At 41.2% G+C, this 16313-nt stretch overlaps 2 pseudogenes; both read right to left on the bottom strand.

The window, feature by feature from the left end:
* Positions 1 to 1059: 1059 nt before the first annotated feature.
* On the bottom strand, positions 1060 to 4536 carry LOC106966630 (polyadenylate-binding protein 4-like; annotated as a pseudogene).
* Positions 1060 to 9853, bottom strand: LOC128315777 (polyadenylate-binding protein 4-like; annotated as a pseudogene).
* Positions 9854 to 16313: the final 6460 nt, after the last annotated feature.

Genomic DNA, 16313 nt, shown 5'->3' with positions numbered 1-16313 from the left:
CACTCAGTCTCATTGTGGATCTCTTTGTAACTGAATTTAGTCTGCAGCTCCTATGCCATGTCCTGCCCTCAGCCCTGCCATACTAGGCATGGAGAAAATCACCTAGTTGATTCCTAGCAATGCCTTCATTTCTGGAAGTATCAGCCAAACAAGTGTCAGGGACTAGAGAGTCCAAAGTCTCATTCCAGGAGTCTGAGGAATTGAGGACTGGGGTACCCTCTATGTGGGATCCACCATGGACCTGGGACCCAGCTAATACAGCCTACAGACCTTCTTCTGCCCTGAAGGCTGTTCACAGTCGTTCAGCAAGGAGGAAACATCTATGTGATTGTTGAATTTGGGAAACACTTCACACCCTGAACTTGGCACAGGATGGGGCTCCTCCATGCTTACAAAGCTCTGTGCACTTGTTGGAAGCCTAGGGTGGCTCTGGGGAAGTCCTGGCTGAGCAGGTCAAGGGGGAGCCCAGGGCTTCTGTCCTCAGCTCTGTGCCACACGGGGGCGCTGCCGCTCTCCGATTCTGCATTGCCGCGGGGAAGGACTGGTGTTTGTCGAGTCCGGCTGAGGGGGCTAACCTGGAGCCTGGGCAACAAATGCGCGGCGGGGGCGGGGAGCTCGATGAAGAAGAAGCCTTCTGGGCACCCCTGGACTCCACAGGGCTCTGGCTGGGGGTGGGACAGGGATCGTAGAGGAGCGCTCTGCAGCCTTGCCCTGCCTCTGAAGTTTCCATATATTCTCCCACAACCCTTCTCTACTGCCCTGCAGTAGCAACACACAGGTAAATGGAAAAATAGATGTTTTCTTCTCCCTATCCTTTTCCTGGGTGTCCTTTTTTAAAATAAACCTTTTATTTTAGAATAGTTTTAGATTTACAGAGAAGTTGCAAAGATAATAAAGAATTTCCATACATCCCACATTTATTTCCCCTATTATTAACCTATTACCATGGTACATTTTTCATACCTAAAGAAGCAATACTGATACATTATTATTAACTAAACGGCATTCTTTATTTGGATTTCATTAGCTTTTCCCTAATGTCCTTTTTCCTTTCCTGGATTCTTTTTTTTTTTTTTTTTCTCCTTTAAGTTTGTTTGTTGTTTGTTTTTAGTAATCTCTACACCTAACTTGGAGCTGGAACTCAACCCAGAGATCAAGAGTTCCATGTTCTTCTGACTGAGCCAGCCAGGCACCCCTCCTTTCCTGGATTCTATCATTTGGTCCCTTTCATGTCTCCTTAGCTTCCTCTGACTATGATAGTTTCTCAGATTTTCCTGGTTTGTTTTTTTGTTTTGTTTTGTTTTGTTTTGTTTTGTTTTATAACCTTGACATTTTTAAGGAGTACTGGTGAGGTATACAGTAGAATCTCTCTCGAGTTCAGTTGAAGTTTTGATCACAGGGTATATGGGTTTGGGGACAGGTGAAGTGCCATTCTCACAACATATCAAAGACACATAATACCAACTTGATTTATCACTGTTTCCTGTGGCAACTGAAACAAAGTACCACACATTCATTGGCTTAAAACAACAGAAAATTATTCTATCACAGTTTTGGAAGCCTGAATTCTGAGATCAAAGTGTCAACAAGACTGTCCTCTCTCTGGATGCTCTGGATGCTCCATTCCTTGTGTCTTCTAGCTTCTGGCAGCTGCCCAGCACTCCTGGGCATTCTTTGGCTTGAGACTGCACTACTCAGATCTCTGCCTCCTTCTTCATATCACCTTCCTTATATTTCTTCTGTGTCTGTTATAAGGCCATTTGTCTTTGAATATAAGGTCCACCTGAAGAATCCAGGATGATCTCCTCAAGATCTTTAACTTAAATATGGCAAAATAACTTAAAAATGGCAAAGACCATTTTTCCAAAGAATTTGCCATTCACAGATTCTGGGGATTAAGGCATAGACGTGTCTTTTGGGGTTCACTCTTCATCTCACTTTACTAGGCCAGTGTTTCCCAGGTTTCTATGCTATAAAGTTACTTTTTACTTGTCTCTTTCCATACCACACCCTGGAAATAAGTCATTATGGGCAAGGAATTATGGTCCACTTTCTTCAGGGCAGAGTATCCACATAAATTATTTTGAATTCTTCTGTATGGGAGATTTATCTATTCTTTCCATTGGGTCATTTATATCACTGTGGACTCATGGATATTTATTTTATACTTTGGCCTATAATTTAATATTTCTTTATTTTGTTTGTAAAATTGTTCTGGCTTTGACCATTGGGAGTTCTTCCTGCTGTCTCCTGAGTCCCCATGTGGTTTTTTTTTTTTCGTTTTTTTTTTAAGATTTTTTTTATTTTTAAGGAATCTCTGCACACAGTGTGGGGTTTGACCTCACAATACCAAGACCAAGAGTTGCATGCTCCACCAACTGAGCCAGGTGCCCCACCCCACCATGATTTTATTTTTTGAGCACTTATTACATTCTGGCATTACATCTATATGGAGATTTTTTTCTTTATTGAGAAATTTGGGTACATCAAATAAAACCAATTCCTGGGGGAAAAAAATAAAACCCACAATGGGGGGAGGGGCAGGGCAGAAAGTCTGGGCCATAGCAGAACCCAGAGAATATCTTCCTTTAAGTGAAAATTTCTAGGTACTTCATAATTGACCTTTTGATATAAAATGACCTATTGAATTTCCAATTTTCTGTTTTTACTGTTGAGGTCCGTAGAACAAACTAGGAAATCTTCAAACCTTGAGCCTTCAAACCTTTCATGAAGGATTATTTGGCTTTTGAATCAGTTTTTCCTTGTCTAAGAGGTAGAACCAGCAACAGCACCCACCTTCTGGGCAGCTTGTTTCTTGGCATGATAAGGTTGTAGAACCACCACGGCTTCATCCACCTTGAAGCAGAGAGACTTGGAGGACTCCCGCTTGTGCAGCAGCTCAAAGCTATCAACCTTCAGCAGCATTCCTACAATCTTTCCAGCCAAGTTTGAATGCACTGTTTGGATAAGTGGGAACAAACACTATCTCAGCATGTGCTTCTGTTCCCGGGGAGCAGGGAGGAGGGGGAGTGTGCAGTCAGCATGGAGGCAGTCAGGGGTTCCTACTCCTGCACATGGGCCATAGGCTGGGGTCCCTGCAGAGGCTGGATGGCAGGATTAAGGCTACAGACACTGGAGGTGTATTTGTAAGGTGCAGCAGCCCAAGGAGCAGCAGCAACAGCAGTACAAGGTGCTGAGATCTGCACAGTTACAGGAACACCTTCAGACTGGCAGCAGTCAGCCCTTACTGGGTGGCACCAGCCCCACCAAGGGGTCTGGGCACTCAGACCCCAGTGGTCACAAAAGGCCAGAGCATTACCAGTTGTAGCCAAATGGTGAAGAGCTGGACAAGGTCCAGCCTGGCAGATAGCACTTGGCATTCCTTGGAAGCCTTGAGGTCTCCCACCTTGTTGCCAGCATGAATTAAACCTCATCTGTGCTAATATGGGGTGTATAGTACGGAGGTCTTCTCTGAGCCTGTTGGAAATGCTGGCACAAAGTAACCATGAGCTGCAGGCTGAAACTGATTTAAGATGGCATTGGCAGGAAGTGCTCTCATTCCAACCACCCGCTGCATATACAGGTTGGTCAGGTGAGCCTCTTCCCTCTGACTTCCTCTGGGAAGCCACATAACAGTGGCTTGGAGCCCAGGGTGCATCCATTCATCTCATTGACTACTTTGGTTGCCTCTTTAGGAAATAAGCAAAGCCAAACCCTCCAGCATTACCTTAGCACTGGTGATTGATCCAAAAGGAGAAAACTCTTGGGGCACCTGGGTGGCTCAGTTGGTTAAGCATCTGACTCTTGACTTTGACTTAGGTCATGATGTCACAGTTGGTGAGTTCAACCCCCTCCCTTCCTCCTGTTGAGCTTTATGCTGACAGCACAGAGCCTGCTTGGGATTCTGTCTTCCTCTCTCTGCCCCTCCTCTGCTTGCTCTCTCTCTCAAAATAAATAAAAATAAACTTTTTTTTTTACTATTATTATGTTTTATTATATCCTTGTCCCCAAATCCTAACAAGATAATAGCATTTTTATTCTTTTTTAAATTAATAATTAATTAATTTTTAAATTTACATCCAAGTTAGCATATAGTGCAACAATAATTTCAGGAGTAGATTCCTTAATGCCCCTTACCCATTTAGCCCATCCCACCTCCCACAACCCTTCCAGTAATCCTCTGTTCTCCATATTTAAGAGTCTCTTATGTTTTGTCCCCCTCCCTGTTTTTATATAATAAAAATAAACTTTAAAAAAAGGAGAAAACTCTTCTTAATTTCTCATAATCAGTGGTGTCATCCAAGTTATTAATGTAGAGATTTACCCCCTGATATCGACTAATTCTCTCATTTAAGCTTTTCAAATGTCTGTTTTAACTCAGCCTGCCATTCCACTTTCTTCTGTGCACAGCTTACAAAAATGATTTTCCCACTGATTTATTATCCATTCATTTTTTTGATAGCCTTATTGGCATCCTCGTCTTTTTTGTAACTCACAAGGCCAAACTCTGCATTTCTCACTAGGATCACTCATCATCTTGATACGTAGGATCTTACCAAACTGCCTAACTACTCTTTCAGGCTATCATTATCAACCTCTTCCCCAAAGTTTTTGATATAAACATTGGTGAATTCCTTGGCTTTGGCTCCAAGCTCGGCTTCCCGATTTTTTCACAACTTGAATCTGCCCACAAACACTTTGCTGTCATTGAAGAACATGCCGTTCATCTTCTCGATGGCCTTGTCAGCAGCCTCTTGGGTCTTGAAATGGGCAAAGTCATAACCCTTAAAGCTGTTCTCCTCACACACCACCTTTCAAAACAGAATGTTTCCGAAAGCAGAAAAAGTATCATAAAATGCCTTTTTATGTATAGATTTGTCCAGGTACTTAATGAAGATGTTTCCCACCCCAGGTTCCTTCAGAGAAGAATCCCTCTGAGACCACATGATGTGAATTGGCTTTCCCTTAATCACATCAAAGTTCAGGGTGTCTGCCTTGGCATCAGCAGGCCACTGGAAGTTGACATAGGCATAACCCAGAGAGCGGCTGGTAGTCATGTATCCAAAGACCTGGATGGACAGCTCAGGCCCCGCAGGACTGAACTCTTCATAGAGCATGGCCTCAGTGATGTCCAAATGCAGGTCACCCATGGAACAGGGAGGCTGTGGGGTACCTACCTGCTAGCCTCAGTGTTCATCTCCCCCACCCCCACCACCCCAAGCCCCATGGGGAAAACTTTGAGGGACCACACTGGACAAGGAGGGCTCTTCTCAGAGATGTGGCTACCCAGTGACAGATGGCAAAGTGAAGCTAAGAGACACTGGGTTAGGCTCAGGGAGACAGAGGACTGGAAAGAGGAGTTCAGAGATAGCTCACGGGAGAGTGACAAGCCAAGACAAAAGGCTCTCAAAAACAATATGGCCCTCTCTGGGAGTTTGTAATTTGCAGGCTGTCCTGGTCTAAAGTTCCAAATTTTAGGGGCGCCTGGGTGGCTGAGTCAGTTAAGCGTGGGACTTCAGCTCAGATCATGATCCTGTGGTTAGTGAGTTTGAGCCCAGCATCAGGCTCTGTGTTGACATCTTAGAGCCTGGAGCCTACTTCCAATTCTGTTTCCCTCTCTCTCTGTCTCTACCCAGCTCACACTCTGTCTCTCTCTCAAAAATAAATAAACATTAATAATAATAAAGCTCCAATTTCAAAAACAGAAAAAATAACGTATTAAAACAGAGACTCTTCTCCAAATTATAAAAATTCTTAAAGAGGCCACCAAATGGTTCTCACGGTGGCCGGGGCGGGGGCTGGGGGAGGGCATGCGTTTCTCTAAGCTTTGGCAGTTTAAGATTACAGCAGCCAGGGGAAGAGGGGGAAACCAAATATTGGTTGGAGCTAACTGGAGAGCACGCAGCCGCCTCCCACTGGGGGCCCAGCAGAAAAACGCAGGGCAGACATTTGGAGCGCCGGAGGGGCGGCCACGAGGCGTGACCGGACTGCCAGAGCAGAGGCGCGTGGGCCTGGATAGGCTGGCTGCTCACCACTCGGACCCACCGACCGGGACCGACAGACGCCAAGGTGTGGCTGCAGCGGGCTGGGACAGGCGGGAAGAGGCAAAATGACTTCCCGCGGGTTTTCGGAGGAGATTGACTTTTCCCTCTCTCTCCTTTTCTAAGATTTTAAAGCGTTTTCTTTTTCTGTTTTTATTTCAGGTTGCTGGGCCCGAAAGCCGCGGGTGCCGCTGGGATGGAGAGAGGCAGCCATTTGAGCCACCGCTCCCCTTACACCCTCCCGCCTAAGGCGCGGCTGATGTCAAAGGGCGCCATGAAACCTGGGCGCAGTCTTGCCTGCCCACTCGGCCTATACATATATGTTTCTATCCGTATAGCCTCACCCTTTGTTTATCTGTATCCTCCCATAACAAGAAACTTGGCTCGCACAGTCCACCAATTCTTTTAGTGTCAATCCCAGCATACGTTTACAATCATTTCAGAATTGTTAACCTGTGCTTATTTATGTACAGTTCCTTTCGTCTTCAGTCATACAGTTTCATGTAATATATATATGTCCATGTAATATATATACACACATACACATATATATATTAGAGAGAGAGAGAATGAGGAAAGGGGCAGAGAAAGGGGAGACAGAGAATCCTAAGCAGCCTCTGTGCTGACAGCAGTGAGCCTGATGAAGGGCTTGAACTCAAACCCTGAGATCATGACCTGAGCTAAAGTCAGAAGCTCAATAAACCATCCAGGTGCCCCTGTTTTATGGTTTTGATACATGAATAGGTTTGTGTATCCATCCCTACAGAACCATACTGGATAGCTTCATGGTCCTAAAATCTCTGTGCTCCAACTAGTCAACCCTACCCTTTGCAAACCCTAGGTAGTCACTGATCTTCCCTGCCCCACCCCCCAAGTTTTGCTTTATCTAAAATATCACATAAATGGAATCCTACAATATATAACCTTCTCATACTACTTTCACTTAGCAAAATGCACTTAAGATTAATCCATGTTGTGACATGGATTGATAGCTTATCCCTTTTGATCACTTAATAGTTTTTCATGGTACAGTTTGTTTTGTCCATTCATCTACTGTTTCTAGTTTTTGGTGATCATGAATAAAGCTGCTATAAACATCCACCTGCAGATTTTTTGTAAATATAAACTTTCAGACTAGGAGTAGAATTGCTGGGTCATATGGAAAGTCTATGTTGCTTTCTTTTTTAATGTTTATTTTTGAGAGAGCACAAGCAGGGGAGGGGCAGAGAGAGAGGGAAAAGAATTCCAGGCAGGCTCCAATACTGCCAATGCAGAGCCCGCCGTGGGGCTCAAACTCACGAACTATGAGATCATGACCTGAGCTGAAACCAAGAGTCAGATGCTCAACTGACTGAATCATCCAGGCACCCTTACATTGCTGTTTATAAACAAAACAAAGCAAAACAAAACAAAACAAAAAAACTTCCAGGGGCGCCTTGGTTACTCAGTCCATTTAGCATCTGACTCTTGATCTCAGCTCAGGTTATGATCTCACAGGTTTGTGAGTTCCAGCCCCAAATTGGGCTCTGTGCAGATATCAACGACCCTGCTTAGGATTCTGTCTCTCCTTCTCTCTGCCCCTCCCCTGCTCATGCTTGCTCTCTCTGAAAATAAATAAACTTAAAAAAAATTCCAAACTGTCTTCCAAAATGTACCATGTTTTACATTACTACCAGTAATGAATGAGCATTCATGCTGCTCCACATGCTTTCCAGCAATAGGTACCACCAGTTTTATTTTTTGTTTTTTTTTTTAGTTTTGCCATTTTAATTTTTTTAAGTTTATTCATTTTGAGAGAGAGGGCATACATGCATGCACATGCATGAATGGAGGAGGGGCAGAGAGAGAGAAAGAGAGAGAACGAGGAAGAGAATTCCAAGAAGGCTCCCCAGTGTCTGAGGTTTAACTGACTGAGCCATCCAGGTTCCCCTAGTTTTGTCACTTTAATAGGTGTGTGTGGTATCGCATTATTGTTGAACATCATTTCATGTACTTATTCACCATCTGTATACTTCTTTGTGAGGTGTCTTCAGATCTTTTGCCCATTTTTTAATTAGGTTGTTTTCTTATTGTTGAGCTTTAGGGGTTGTTTATATATTCTGGATACAAGTACTTTTTCACTTATGTGATTTGCAGATATGTTCTCCAAAGCTAAGTGGCTTCAGCTCTTTTATTTTCTTAAGAATATACATTAGCACATAGATTTAGTTTTCTGGGAAGAGAAGTAAGAAATTGCTAACTGTGGTAGTTTCTGGGTAGATGACCTGGGTAGCTGGAGAATGTCATGCGATGTATGAACAGTGTGACATATGTATTTCTTACATATCTTTTGTAATTTCCTTGTGTGTGTGCAAGAATTATCTTTTCAAAAAATAAACATTAAAATCCCATGCACTTGTAAAACACTTAACAAATTATGTGTTAAAACACAGGTTCTGATTTTGTACTCTAGGACCAGTGATCTTTATCCTGAACCATCTTGCCTTTGATTTTTCATTTATGAAAAAGGTGGACTATCATATGGAAAAATTGCCCACTGAAAACAGCTAAAAATGCAATGCAAAACACAAAAACCATCTTCTTAAAATCATCACAGTACTGACAAGAAAGCAGCAAATGACCAAGCCCCCAAAAGAAGAGAAAGATGCTACTTGACCTCTATAAGGAACTGGGTCACAGGAGATGAAGGAAAAACTAAGTTCCTTTTCCTGGAACCCAGGCATGGGGGCCCAGCACTTCCAGCTCTTCATTGTCACTCCTAATGGACTCAGGTGATGAGGACCTACTGGGAATCACAGTCCTCCGATTAGTGAGCCCACTCTGTCTCCTATCGACTAGATTCTTCAATATCATTGGAAATAGGATGTACACACTTAAAAGAATTCAAAAGCACAATGGAGAAGTCAGGGGGTATCTTGAGAGGGTTTATTGCCTCCACCACCATGATCTCTATCAGCTTTCCCCTACGCTACCCCAAATAAGCAAAACTTTCTAAGTAAATAGCACAAGCTTTCTCAGCAAATGCAACTTCAAGACAACTCTCTTAGCCACACTCTGTTCCAGCCAGATTGCTGCTCCAAAGCCCTTCTTATATAGAAATTCTAGGAACACCTACACATACACAGGAAGTTTCTTCCCTGGTTGCTGCCAATAATATTGGCTCACGAGGGATGAGGAATGAGGGGGAAATGGATTTTGGGGTAAGACTGGTCTGAATTTGAATGTGGCCTTTAATACTTCTGTAAGATTTAGGCAAATCACTTATCATTACTAAGCTTACTTGATCTATAAACTGAGAGTAATAATCCCCCAATTTATAAGGTTGTTGGGATGTGGAAGGTTGGAATTCCTTGCCCTTTTCACCCCTTATACACCTCCCCTCACTCACTGGGGGTGAGGCTTTCTCTGCAATCAGTGCTGTGTTGTGAGTGACAATCCACACCAGCTTGAAAGAGGATAATTTTTCTTGAAGGTGTCTACTGTGAGGAACATGGAGACCTAGGAAAATGGAAATTGCTGCTTGTGAGCAAGCATTAAATGAAGCAGCAGAATAAAGCTGGAAAGTTGAAGATGTGAGTAAACAAGGAACGAAGGGTGGAGAGTCAGGGAGAGGGGACACCTGGGTGCCCATTTGAGATGTATCCAGTGCTCTCTGATAGTTAATGGGAGAGAAGAGTACAGAAATATATAGTCTGTCATCTGCACTGTTTTCCTGATAAGCCAAATGCCCCTAACTCTAAATGGGGACTCTAGTTGGAAACACACATATTATACAACCCCCCCAACACACACACACATACACATACACATACACATACACATACACATACACACACTCTCTCTCTAGATACAGATTAATGAAGAAAATGCTCTCGTGGGGATTCTCAATGGAATTCATATCACTTATGTGATCTAAAATGGGAATGCACTGAGAGAGATGCACCCAGATGGTGGAGCAGCATGGAAGTTTTCTACTTCTCTCATCCCTGAAATGCAGCCAAATTGATACCAAACCATCTTGCACACCTAGAAAATTGATCTGAGGATTAACACAACAATCTGCATAACTTGAGCCACAGAACTCAGTAGATACACAGCACAAAAGGTAAACTAGGGGAAAGAGAAGCTGGGAAGGGTAGGGAGCTGCTTTTTCTTGCAGAGAGAGGACAGAGACAGGGGGAAGAGTACAGGAAAAGCACTCTCCCTGAAAGCAGCTGAAGAGAAAGAGAAAGAGTGGAAACACCCATAAGGGACTGACCAAGAAATGGAGAAAGGAGAAAGGAGAAAGGAAAGGGTTTAAATAGCACTAGGACTCTATAAACAGGGGAGTGCAGAGTCTGAAACTCCATAGCTTGATTCCTGGTGGAGCTCTGGTGGGAAAGACAAACCCCCAGGAGCAGATAGCAAGGTCTGAGGGGTCCTCAGGCCACACTGGGAGAGACAGTTCCCCTGCTGAGAGGACATTTGGTAGAGGCTATGTGGCCTCCCTATAGGCAAAGGCCCCAGTGGACCCCAGAAAACAGTCACATTTGCTGGTGTTGGAACAAGGACATTAGAGGGTGGTGAAGCCTCATGCCAGATGTGTGTTGTGATTTACCATAATCCCTGAAATGCTGCTGCTACTTAATCATGGGAACATTCCTCGGGGGTGGGCTGGCACCCAGCCATTGCTTGCTGAGACCCTCCTCCAGAGGGTTGGAGCAGGTCAAAGCTGCAGGGCCATCAGAAGTGAGGGGTTTGGAGACACAGCCCCATCTGAGATAAAATTCAGGAGGGAGGTGCCACCTGGCAGGCTGATGGCTTGGTTGTGGACAGTGTAAAAGTGGGGAGTGGATGGAAGCCAGAGACAAAGGAGGGATGCTTGACTGCCAGTCAATGAGAGGACAGAGTTCTGATGCTAAAGACTGGGTAGCTGGGAGACACCATTTTCAGCTTTTCTGGGCAGGCACATACACACGTACAGATGCCACAACAATCCACCCCACTAAGCTAAGAAGCTCCATCTAGTGGAGTATAGAACCATTACACCAAGCCCCATCCAACTGCACCACCCATGCTCTAAAGGAACACAAGTCTCTCTGCCTGCTTAGTTTACAGACTATAAAGTGCTTCATAGTTTGACTTCTGGGGGAAACTGGATGTAATTTCAATCTTATTAATTCTGTTCACTGGTATTTTTTTCCTTTTCTTATTCTTAAATACAGAAAGAGAAAAAAATTATTTTTATTTTCTGCTTTTATAAAAAATATTTCTCTTTAATATTTTTCTACTATATTTTTAATTTCTTGTAAATTTCTTTATTCTATTTTACTTTCATCATTTCATTTTATCCTATTTTATTGTATTCATTTTTTAAGTTTTCAAACGTTTTCTTACCTTTTTTTTACTTTTTTCCTTTTTTTTCTTTCCTGTTTTTCTCTGTTATACCAAGTTCTTTCAACAACCAGAGCAGAACACATCTAGGATCTAGCATCAGTTAGTTGTTTTTAATTTTAATTTTAATTTTAATTTTATTAATTCTTTTTCTTCCTCCAAAATGATGAAATGAAGGAATTCACCCCCAAAAAAGAACAGAAATAAATGACAGCCAGGGACTTAATCAACACACATAAAAGCAAGATGTCTGAACCAGAATTTAGACTCATGATAATAAGAATACTAGCTGGGGTTGAAAAAAAGCATAGGATCCCTTTCTGCAGAGATAAAGGAAGTAAAATCTAGTCAGGATGAAATTAAAAATGTTATAACTGACATGCAATCTCAAATGGATGCTATGGCAGCAAGGATGGATGAAGCAGAGAAGCGAATCAACGATATAGAGGACAAACTTATGGAGAATAATGAAGCAGAAAAAAGAAGAAAATTAAGGCAAAAGAGCATGATATAAGAATTAGATAACTCAGTGACTCATTAAAAATGAATAACATGAAACATAGAGGTCCCAGAAGATGAAGAGAGAGAAAAAGGGGTAGAAAGTTTATGTGAACAAATCAGAGTGGAAAACTTTCCTAACCTGGAGAAACAGACATCAAAATCCAGGAAACTCAGAGAACTCCCATTAGTTTCAACAAAAACTGCCCATCAACATGGCATATCATAGTCAAGTTCACAAAATACACAGACAAGGAAAGAATCATGAAAGCAGCAAGGGAAAAAGAAGTCCTTAACTTACAAGGGAAGACAGATTAGGTTTGCAGCAAACCTATCTGCAGAAACATGGCAGGCAAGAAAGGAGTGGCAGGATATATTCAAAGGGCTGAATGGGGAAAATATGCAGTCAGAATTCTTTATCCAGGAAGGATGTCATTCAAAATGTAAGGAGAGATAGAGTCTCCCAGACAAACAAAAACTAAAGGAGTTTGTGACCATTAAAGAAATTTTAAGGGGGAGTCTCTGAGGGGAGAAAAGACAAAACAAAACAAAACAAAACAAAAAAAAAGTAACAGACTAGAAAGGACCAGAGAACACCACCAGAAACTCCAACTCTATAGGCAACACAATGGCAATAAATTCATATCTTTCGGTACTCACTCTAAATGTCAATGGACTAAACACTTCAATCAAAAGACGTAGGGTAACAGAATGGATAAGAAAATAAGATCCATCTATATGCTGTTTACAAGAGACCCATTTTAGACCTAAAGACAGCTTCAGATAGAAAGTAAGGGGATGGAGAACCATCTATCATGCTAATGGTTGCCAAAAGAAAGCCAAAGTAACCATACTTATACAATCTAGAATTTAAAATAAGGACTGTAACAAGAGATGAAGAAGGGCATTATATCCTAATTAAGGGGTTTTCCACCAAGAAGACCTAACAATTGTAAACATTTATGCCCCCAATGTAGAAAACCCAAATATATAAATCAATGAATCACAAATATAAAGAAACTCATTGATAATACCATAATAGTAGGGGACTTCAACATCCTACTTACAACAATGGACAGATCATCTAGGCAGAAAATCAACAAGGAAACAAAGGCTTTGAATGACACACTGGACTACATAGACTTAACAGATATATTCAAAATATTTCATCCTAAAGCAGCAGAATACACATTCTTCTAGAGTGCACATGGAATATTCTCCAGAATAGATCACATACTGGGCCACAATTCAGCCCTCAACAAGTACAAAAATATCAAGATCATATCTTGCATGTATTTTCAGACCACAACGCTATGAGAGTTGAAATCAACCAGATGAAAAAAAATTGGAAATACAACAAATACTTGGAGACTAAAGAATATCCTACTAAAGAATAAATGGGCTAATCGAGAAGTTAAAGAGGAAATTAAAAAGTACAGGGAAGCCAATGAAAATGATAACACCACAGCCAAAAACCTATGGGATGCAGCAAAGGTGGCCATGAGAGAGAAGTATATAGAATCCAGGCCTTTCTAAAGAAGAAAGGTCTCAGATACACAACCTTAACTTACACCTTAAAGAGCTGGAAAAAGAACAGTAAATAAAACCTAAAACCAGCAGAATGCAGGAAATAATAAAGATTACAACAAAAATCAATGCTATCAAACAAAAAACAAAACAAAACAGTAGAACAGATCAATAAAACCAAGAGTTGGTTCTTTGAAAGAATTAACAAAATTGATAAACCCCTAGCCAGTTTGATCAAAAAGAAAAAGAAAAGGACCCCAAAAAATAAAATCAAGAATGAAAGAGGAGAGATCACAACCAACACTGCAGAACTACAAACAATAACGAGAGGCTATTATCAGCAATTATATGCCAATAAATTGGGCGATCTGGAAGAAATGGAAAAATTCCAAGAAACATATAAACTACCAAAACCGAAACAAGAATAGAAAACTTGAACAGACCCATAACCAGTAAAGAAATCGAATTAGTAATAAAAAATCTCCAAAAAACAAGAGTCCAGGGCCAGATGGATTTTCAGGGGAATTCTACCAAACATTTAAAGAAGAGTTAACACCTAGACTTTTGAAGCTGTTCCAAAAAATAGAAATGGAAGGAAAACTTCCAAACTCATTCTATGAAGCCAGCATTGCCTTGATTCCAAAACCAAAGACTCCACTAAAAAAGGGAACTACAGACCAATTTCCCTGATGAATACAGATGCAACAATTCTCAACAAGATACTAGCCCACTGGATCCAGCAATACATTAAAAGAATTCACCACGACCAAGTGGGATTTATACCTGGGATGCAGGGCTGGTTCAATATCTGCAAAACAATCAATGTGATACATCACATCAATAAAAGAAAGGACAATAACCACATCGTCCTCTCAATAGATGCAGAGAAAGCATTTGACGAAATACAGCACCCTTTCTTGATAAAAACCCTCAAGAAAGTAGGAATAGAAGGATCATATCTCAAGATCATAAAAGCCATATATGAAAGGCCTACCACTAATATCATCATCAGTGGGGGAAAACTGAGAGCTTTCCCCCTAAAGTCAGGAACATGACAGGAATGTCCACTCTCACCACTGTTATTCAACATATTAGTGAAAGTCCTAGCCTCAGCAGTCAGAAAACACAAAGGAATAAAATGTATCCAAATTGGCAAGGAAGAAGTCAAACTTTCACCCTTCACATATGACATGATACTCCATATGGAAAACCCAAAAGATTACACCAAAAAACTGCTAGAACTGATCCATGAATTCAGCAAAATCACAGGATTTAAAATCAATGTGCAGAAACCGGATGCATTTCTATATACCAACAATAAAGAAAAAGAAAGAGAAATCAAGGAATCAATCCCTTTTACAATAGCACCAAAACCCATAAAATACTTAAGGAATAAACCTAACCAAAAAGGTGAAAAATCTATACATGGAAAACTATAGAAAGTTTATGAAAAAAATTGAAGAAGACACACACAAAAAAATAGAAAAATATTCCATGCACCTGGATTGAAAGAATAAATATTGTTAAAATGTCAATACTACCCAAAGCAATCTATACATTCGATGCAATCTCTATCAAAATAACACCAGCATTCTTCACAGAGCTAGAACAAACAATCCTAAAATTTGCATGGAACCACAGAAGATCCCAAAAAGCCAAAGCAACCCTAAAAAAATTAAAAAAAACAAACCCTAAGCTGGAGCACAACAATCCTGGACTTCAAGGTTTATTACAAAGCTGTAATCATCAAGACAGTATGGTACTGGCACAAAAACAGACACATAGGTCAATGGAACAGAATGGAGAACCCAGAAATGTACCCACAAATGTATGGCAAACTAATCTTTGACAAAGCAGGAAAGAATACCCAATGGGATAAAGACAGTCTCTTCAGCAAGTGGTGTTGGAAAAACTGTACAGGGCATGCAGAATGAACCTGGACCACTTTCTTATGTCACACACAAAAATAAACTCAAAATGGATGAAAGACCTAACTGCAATACAGGAAGAAAATCCTAGAGGAGAAAGTAGGCAAAAACCTCTTTGACCTTGGCCACACCAGCTTCTTAACACGTAAGGCAAGGGAAACAAAAGCAAAAACGAACTATTGGGACCTCATCAAGATAAAGACTTCTGCATGGTGAAGGAAATGATCAGCAAAACTAAAAGGCAACCAACAGAATGGGAGAAGATATTTGCAAATGACATATCAGAAAAATTGTTAGTATCCAAAATTTATAATTTAGTATTCAAAATTTATCAAACTCAACACCCAAAAAAACAAATAACCTAGTGAAGAAATGGGAAGAAGACACGAACAGACACTTCTCCAAAGAAGACATCCAGATGGCTAACAGACACATGAAAACATGCTCAACATCACTCATCATCAGGGAAATACAAGTCAAAACCACAATGGGATATCGCCTCACACCCATCAAAAAGGCAAAAATTAACAACTCAGGAAATGACAGATGTTGGAGAGGATGCAGAGATAGGGGAATTCTCTTGCACAGCTGGTGGGAGTACAAACTGGTGTAGCTACTCTAGAACTACCTTACATCCCAGCAATACACTACTAGGTATTTATCCAAGGGATACAGGTATGCTGTTTCGAAGGGGCACATGCACCCCAATGTTTATAGCAGTGCTATCGACAATAGCCAATGTATGGAAAAAGCCCAAATGTCCATAGACAGATGAATGAATGGATAAAGGAGATGTGGTGTATATATATACAATGGAGTATTACTTGGCAACCAAAAAGAATGAAATCTTGCCATTTGCAACAATGTGGAATGGAACTAGAGGGTATTATGCTAAGCAAAATTAGTCAGTCAAAGACAAATATATGACTTCACTCATATGAGGAAT

This window comes from Acinonyx jubatus, chromosome B2 (genome assembly GCF_027475565.1).
Source record: "Acinonyx jubatus isolate Ajub_Pintada_27869175 chromosome B2, VMU_Ajub_asm_v1.0, whole genome shotgun sequence".
Taxonomy (NCBI): Eukaryota; Metazoa; Chordata; class Mammalia; order Carnivora; family Felidae; genus Acinonyx; species Acinonyx jubatus.
Note: the sequence above shows the minus strand (reverse complement) of the source record. Positions and strands in the feature narration are given on the sequence as shown.